Raw genomic sequence first — 7848 nt, 5'->3', positions numbered from 1 at the left:
AGCATAAATACTGGAGGCTGAGACAGGAGGGGTCAGGAGACACTGTGGCCCCATCCGATGATATCCCCGGACAGGGCCAAACAGGCAGGATATAACCCCACCCACTTTGCCAAAGCACAGACCCCACACCACTAGAGGGATATCTTCAACCACCAACTTACCATCCTGAGACAAGGCCGAGTATAGCCCACAAAGATCTCCGCCACGGCACAACCCAAGTGGGGGGCGCCAACCCAGACAGGAAGACCACGTCACTGACTCAACCCACTCAAGTGACGCACCCCTCTTAGGGACGGCATGGAAGAGCACCAGTAAGCCAGTGAGTCATTCACAACATTAACAATGTCTACACTGTATTTATGATCAATTTGATGTTATTTTAATGGACAAAAAAATTGGTTTTCTTTCAAAAACAAGAACATTTCTAAGTGACCCCAAACTTTTGAATGGTAGTGTATTTTTGCAGAAGAGCATCATTTTCAGCATTACATAACCTTATCTATAACTATAACCATATTTTGAGTTATCCGCACATCTACCACTCTTGCTCAACATTCTCATGTGTGGCGTCATATAGAAATGACACACTGCTATCTTTGGCTTTGAAATGACAGAGGTTTAAGGAACCAAACAACTCACACTGCCTGATGTTTAACGCAGGCAGAGTTTTCTATTTTATGACAGATTCATATTCAACATCAGTTGAGCTTGAATTCACAGGTTCTAACAGGACAAGGGGAAATACGTGTGAAAGCCTATTTGAAAACAGTTTTATTGCAAGCATAATTGATAAAATACAGGACCAACACATCTTTGGAGGAAATTCCAATTATCAAACAACGCCTGACAAGTCCATTTATTTTTAATTTGAGGACAACTTCCATTCTAGTTGTAGCCTATACACTCTCAGAAATGTTTTTGCTATCTAGAACGTAAAAGGGTTATTCGGCTGTCCCTTTAGTTATTTTCCCTTATTGGGGAAAATAACTCCCACCCTACTCAGTGGGAGTCACTGATAATAACATAGACAAGTCATGCCTGCATATAATCATATATAGCTGTAACTACCTTACTGATGCATGAGTAATAGTTAGAGTCTAACTATTACACATGCATCAGTAAGGTAGTTACAGCAAGATATGATTATATGCAGGCATGACTTGTCTATGTTATTATCAGTGACTCCCACTGAGAGGGGTGGCGGGAGTTATTTTCCCCAAGAGTGTCATTGGTACTAGTTGAGCTCCAAATTGAGATAAAGAAAGTCCTTGAAACAGGTGAGATAAGAGGAGTGAAAAAAGAGAGAGGGGAGACACTGATCCTGTCAGCAAAACAGACAAACAAGAACTTAAAACTTCTCATTCTTCTGGCGCTGTAATACATAACATAAGATAGAATACATAACAGAATACGTAACATAAGAAATTGCTGGTTGATGTTAACATCGGATTCTGATGAAAAACCTAAGATGTCATTTAATCTCAATCAGACTTTTGTTTTATTTTTCATTTCCCTTTGAATTTTAGTTGCTCTTGAGGAGGACGACACGATTATAGGAGGGTATGAGTGCAGGAAGAACTCTGTTCCCTACCAGGTGTCTCTGTACACAGGGTACAACTTCTGTGGAGGGATCCTCCTCACTTGTGAATGGGTGCTCTCTGCTGCCCACTGCTACAAATCGTAAGTGCAGACTTCAGAGTTACTGTATGCTAGAGTATTTAAAAAATAATTTAAATGTTTTTTTTTGTACACTTTATTTTATTTGATGAACATTCTGGTGGTGTAGACCTTAAAATCCCCGTTTAATCTAGAATGGTATGCTTTGCTCTTTGTAATATCATGTTTAACGGTTGAGTCCATTCGGATTTTAGACCACAACTGTTGTAGAACTGTTTGGATGAAATGGGTAAACCTTAACATACAGCAAATCCAACAAATCCAACGGCGCCGCAGAAGGGGCAGACGGAGCGGCCTCCTGGTCAGGCTCCGTAGACGTGCACAACGCCCACCGCTCCCGAGTATACTACTCACCAATTTCCAGTCTCTTAACAACAAGGTAGATGAAATTCGAGCAAGGGTTGCCTTCCAGAGAGACATCAGAGATTGTAACATTCTCTGTTTCACAGAAACATGGCTCTCTCGGGATATGTTGTCGGAATTGATTCAGCCACCGGGCTTCTCCATGCATCGCGCCGACAGAGATAAACACCTCTCTGGGAAGTGGAAGGGCGGGGGTGTATGCTTCATGATTAATGACTCATGGTGTAATCATAACAACATACAGGAACTCAAGTCCTTCTGCTCACCTGACCTAGAATTCCTTACAATCAAATGCCCGCCATATTACCTCCCAAGTGAATTCTCGTCAGTTATCGTCACAGCTATGTACGTTCCCCCTCAAGCAGACACCAAGACGGCCCTCAAGGAACTTCACTGGACTCTATGTAAACTGGAAACCATATATCCTGAGGCTGCATTTGTTGTAGCTGGGGATTTAAAAAAAGTAAATTTGAGAACAAGGCTACCTCAAATCTGACCATGATGCCATCTTGCTCCTTCCGTCTTATAGGCAGAAACTCAAATAGGATGTACTAGTGACTAGAACCATTCAACGCTGGTCTGACCAATTGGAATTTATGCTTCAAGATTGTTTTGATCACGTGGACTGGGAAATTTCCCGGTCAGCCTCAGATAACAACATTGATTTGTACGCTGACTCGGTGAGTGAGTTTATAAAGAAATGCATTGGAGATGTTGTACCCACTGTGACTATTAAAACCCTACCCTAACCAAAAACCGTGGATGGATGGTAGCATTTGCGCAAAACTGAAAGCGCGAACCACCGCATTTAACCATGGAAAGAGGTCTGGGAATATGGCTGAATATAAACAGTGTAGTTATTCCCTCCGCAAGGCAATCAAACAAGCGAAATGCCGGTACAGGGACAAAGTGGAGTCGCAATTCAACGGCTCAGACATGAGACGTATGTGGCAAGGTCTACAGGAAATCACGGACTACAAAAAGAAAACAGCCACGTCACAGACACCGACGCCACACTTCCAGACAAACTAAACACCTTCTTTGCCCGCTTTGAGGATAATACAGTGCCACCTTCACGGCCCGCTAACAAGGTCTGCGCCCCCCCACCCTCCTTCTCCGTGGCCGACGTGAATAAAACGTTTAAACGTGTTAAGTTTAAACGTCTTACATCTAGACGTTCCGCTAGCGGAACACCTGCTCCAATATCCAATGATAGGCGTGGCGTGAAAAACAAACTCCTCGAAAAGCCGAAAACTTCAATTTTTCAAACATATGACTATTTTACACCATTTTAAAGACAAGACTCTCCTTTATCTAACCACACTGTCCGATTTCAAAAAGGCTTTACAGCGAAAGCAAAACATTAGATTATGTCAGCAGAGTACCCAGCCAGAAATAATCAGACACCCATTTTTCAAGCTAGCATATAATGTCACAAAAAACAAAACCACAGCTAAATGCAGCACTAACCTTTGATGATCTTCATCAGATGACACTCCTAGGACATTATGTTATACAATACATGCATGTTTTGTTCAATCAAGTTCATATTTATATCAAAAACCAGCTTTTTACATTAGCATGTGACGTTCAGAACTATCATTCCCACCGAACACTTCCGGTGAATTTACTAAATTACTCACGATAAACGTTCACAAAAAACATAACAATTATTTTAAGAATTATAGATACAGAACTCCTTCATGCAATCGCGGTGTCCGATTTTAAAATAGCTTTTCGGTGAAAGCACATTTTGCAATATTCTGAGTAGATAGCTCGCCATCACGGGCTAGCTATTTTGACACCCACCAAGTTTGGTACTCACCAAACTCAGATTTACTATAAGAAAAATTGGATTACCTTTGCTGTTCTTCATCAGAATGCACTCCCAGGACTTCTACTTCAATAACAAATGTTGGTTTGGTTCCAAATAATCCATAGTTATTTCCAAATAGCGGCGTTTTGTTGTGCGTTCAAGAAACTATCCGAAGGGTAACGAAGGGCGATGCGCCCGGCGCGTTTCGTGCCGCGTCCTCAGAGCATGCGCAGACCAGCTGGCTGGTGTGTTTACGGAAATATTCAATCTCTCCCTATCCCAGTCTGCTGTCCCCACATGCTTCAAGATGGCCACCATTTTTCCTGTACCCAAGAAGGCAAAGGTAACTGAACTAAATGACTACCGCCCCGTAGCACTCACTTCTGCCATCATGAAGTGCTTTGAGAGACTAGTCAAGGATCATATCATCTCCACCTTACCGGCCACCCTAGACCCACTTCAGTTTGCATACCGCCCCAACAGGTCCACAGACGATGCAATCGCCATCATGTTGCACACTGCCCTATCCCATCTGGACAAAAGGAATACCTATGTAAGAATACTTTTCATTGACTACAGCTCAGCATTCAACACCATAGTACCCTCCAAGCTCATAGTCAAGCTTGAGGCCCTGGGTCTCAACCCCGCCCTGTGCAATTGGGTCCTGGACTTTCTGACGGGCCGACCCGAGGTGGTGAAGGTAGGAAACAACATCTCCACTTCGCTGACTCTCAACACTGGGGCCCCACAAGGGTCCGTGCTCAGCCCCATCCCATACTCCCTCTTCACCTACGACTGCGTGACCATGCACGCCTCTACCTCAATCATCAAGTTTGCAGACGACAACAGTAATGGGCTTGATTACCAACCACGACGAGAAAGTGTACAGGGAGGAGATCAGGGCACTCGGAGTGTGGTGTCAGGAAAACAACCTCTCACTCAATGTCAACAAAACAAGGAGATGATCGTGGACTTCAGGAAACAGCAGAGGGACTACCCCCCCTATCCACATTGAAGGGACAGCAGTGGAGAAGGTGGAAAGTTTTTAGTTCCTCGTCGTACACATCACGGAAACTGAAATGGTCCACCCACACAGACAGGAGGCTGAAGAAATTTGGTTTGTCACCCAAAATCCTGACAAACCTTTACAGGCGCACAATCGAGAGCATCCTGTCAGGCTGTATCACAGCCTGGTATGGCAACTGCACCGCCCTCAACCGCAAGGCTCTCTATAGTGTGGTGCGGTCTGCACAACGCATCACCGGGGGCAAACTACCTGCCCTCCATGACACCTACAGCACCCGATGTCACAGGAAGGCCAAAAAGATCATCAAGGACAACAACCACCCGAGACACTGCCTGTTCACACCGCTACCATCCAGAAGGCGAGGTCAGTACAGGTGCATAAAGCTGGGACCGAGAGACTGAAAAACAGCTTCTGTCTCAAGGCCATCAGACTGCTAAACAGCAATCACTAACAGAGAGGCTGCTGCCTACATTGAGACCCAATCACTGGACACTTTAATAAATGGATCACATGTCACTTTAAACAATGCCACTTTAATAATGTTTACATATCTTACATTACTCATATTGAATGTATATACTGTATTTTATACCATATATTGCACCTTGCCTATGTCGCTCGGCCATCTCTTATCCATATATTTATATGTACATATTCTCATTCACCCTTTTAGATTTGTGTGTATTAGGTAGTTGTTGGGAAATTGTTAAATTACTTGTTAGATATTACTGCACTGTAGGAACTAAAAGCACAAGCATTTCGCTACACTCGCATTACCATCTGCTAACCATGTGTATGTGACCAATGAGATTTGATTTGATTTTTGAATTGATTTTTAGTGCAGGACCCTCCTTTTCCTCCAACAACCACAGTATCATCTCCATTCTGGCTATAACCCTGCAGGTCACCATTGGAGGTCTGTCTAGGGGAGCACAACATCAAGGAGCCTGAGGACACGGAGCAGCACATCATGTCTGCCTGGTTCATCTGCCACCCAGACTACAACTCCGGTACCCAGGACAGTGACATTGCGCTGATCAAGCTAAGCCAGCCTGCTACCCTCAACAGCTATGTGAGCTCTGTGGCTCTCCCCACTAAGTGTGGCACTGCTGGAACTATGTGCCAGGTCTCTGGCTGGGGAGCCTTCGTGCCAGCAACGAAGGCTGTGAGTGGAATTTGTGTTTCAAGTTTCAAGTTTTATTAGTCGAATGTATGGGATACACATGTTATACACCATCCAATGAAATGCTTACTTTCAGGTTCCTTCTCGACAATGCAACAACAATAAGAAATAAGAAAATATAATAATACAAACATTTGTGCGTGTGTGTGCGCGTGTGTTTGTGTGGGTGTGTAAAACAGCTGTGTCTATTACCCCAGGTGACCTACTTGCCCAGTGTGTACAGAACCTGATAAGATACCATGCTGCCTTGGTTATAAACGGTTAACAGCTGAGGACAACAGCTATTTTACAGTGATTGGTACTTTTACAGTCTTTTAAGAAATCTCAAGTTTTCCACTTCTGATTTTTTTCAAATGGAAAGTTTTAATGCCTTGTTACATGTCAATCAAATTCAAACACATGTATTAATTAAGCCCTTTTTACATCAGCCGATATCACAAAGTGCCATACAGAAACCCAGCCTGAAACCCCAAACAGCAAGCGATGCAGATGTAGAAGCATATGTCTGTGTCTTTTCTTGCTGCCTCTTACTTTCAGTGAGGTACCCTGCTCCCTCTGTTCTGTTCCAGTGAGGTACCCTGACACACTGCAGTATGTGGAGGTCCCCCTCCTGACTGGTAACACCTGCCTGGAAGCCTATTTCTTCCAGATGACTGAGAACATGATCTGTGCAGGCTTCATGGAGGGAGGCAAGGACTCCTGCCAGGTAACTGACAGAATAGACCTGTACTGTACTTCTTCATATTTTACTTTCGTGTTTTCACAGTTTGTACCATGATGCAATCACACTGATCTCTGGTTATATATTTTCTTGTCTCTCTTCATCTTGATCTGTCACTGAATCTCTCTATCTTGTCCTGTCACTCTGGCTTGTTGCGCTCCCTCTTTCTTTATCTCTCGCATCACCTCCCCCATCTTCCACTCTGTCACTTTCTTTCTCTCTACCCCCCCCCCCCCCCCACCTCTCAGGGTGACTCTGGTGCCCCTCTGGTGTGTGATGGGGAGCTGCAGGGTGTTGTGTCCTGGCTTCATGGCTGTGCTCTCAGGAAGAAGCCTGGCGTCTACACCAAAGTCTGCAACTACGTGTCATAGATCCAAAACACCATGGCATCTGGCTAAGTAGCAAAGGCTGGTCCTGATGTCATGGGATTAACAATTTGAACTGACAATATCAAATAAAGTGTGTCTGTTTATTGAATAGTTTATCGTGTGGTCTGTGTTGAGTGACATCATAGGGTTGACTTATGAGAGGATAAGAATTTGAGCTATCGTGAAGGCGCTAGCTTGAGTGTACAAGAGATAAAAACTGAGCACTTGGCTTCCTCTGCTGGCTATACCTTGATCATTCTTAAGCAATAATCAAAAAACATGACCAAATCATGTCTAGCAAAGAGAAGCAAAGAATACATATTCTATTTAGACTATGGTCTTAGTCAGTCTTCCAGTGTGGGAATATTCTCACAATATGGTAGAATAGCCAGATTTGACAAGTCTGCCCACCATCCAAAATACCCCAAGTACCACACCCTTCACCATGACATTATAGTGACCAGGCCAAGGGCTCTGTTGGCCCTGTGGCCTGAGGCATCCTATTTGGGTCTGTCCTGAGGCGTGTGGATTAGTTCACAACAGTGCCGGTGGCTATGGGTGTGGGCCTTCAACGATCTCGTCATCAGATTTCTATGTCCCTAAAGATGTAGTCAGGGTAAATAAAGTAGAATGGACAGCTAGGCAGTGGTGTAAAGTACTTAAGTAAAAATACTTTAAAGTATTACTTAAGTC

General features: G+C 43.9%; 1 pseudogene; it reads left to right on the top strand.

Moving 5' to 3' along the window:
* The first annotated feature begins 1406 nt into the window (after positions 1-1406).
* On the top strand, positions 1407-7269 carry LOC115164588 (trypsin-3-like; annotated as a pseudogene).
* The last annotated feature ends 579 nt before the right edge of the window (positions 7270-7848 follow it).

Source organism: Salmo trutta, chromosome 3 (assembly GCF_901001165.1).
Source record: "Salmo trutta chromosome 3, fSalTru1.1, whole genome shotgun sequence".
Lineage (NCBI taxonomy): Eukaryota > Metazoa > Chordata > Actinopteri > Salmoniformes > Salmonidae > Salmo > Salmo trutta.
The sequence above is the reverse complement of the archived record's forward strand: the minus strand, read 5'-3'. Positions and strand labels throughout refer to the sequence as shown.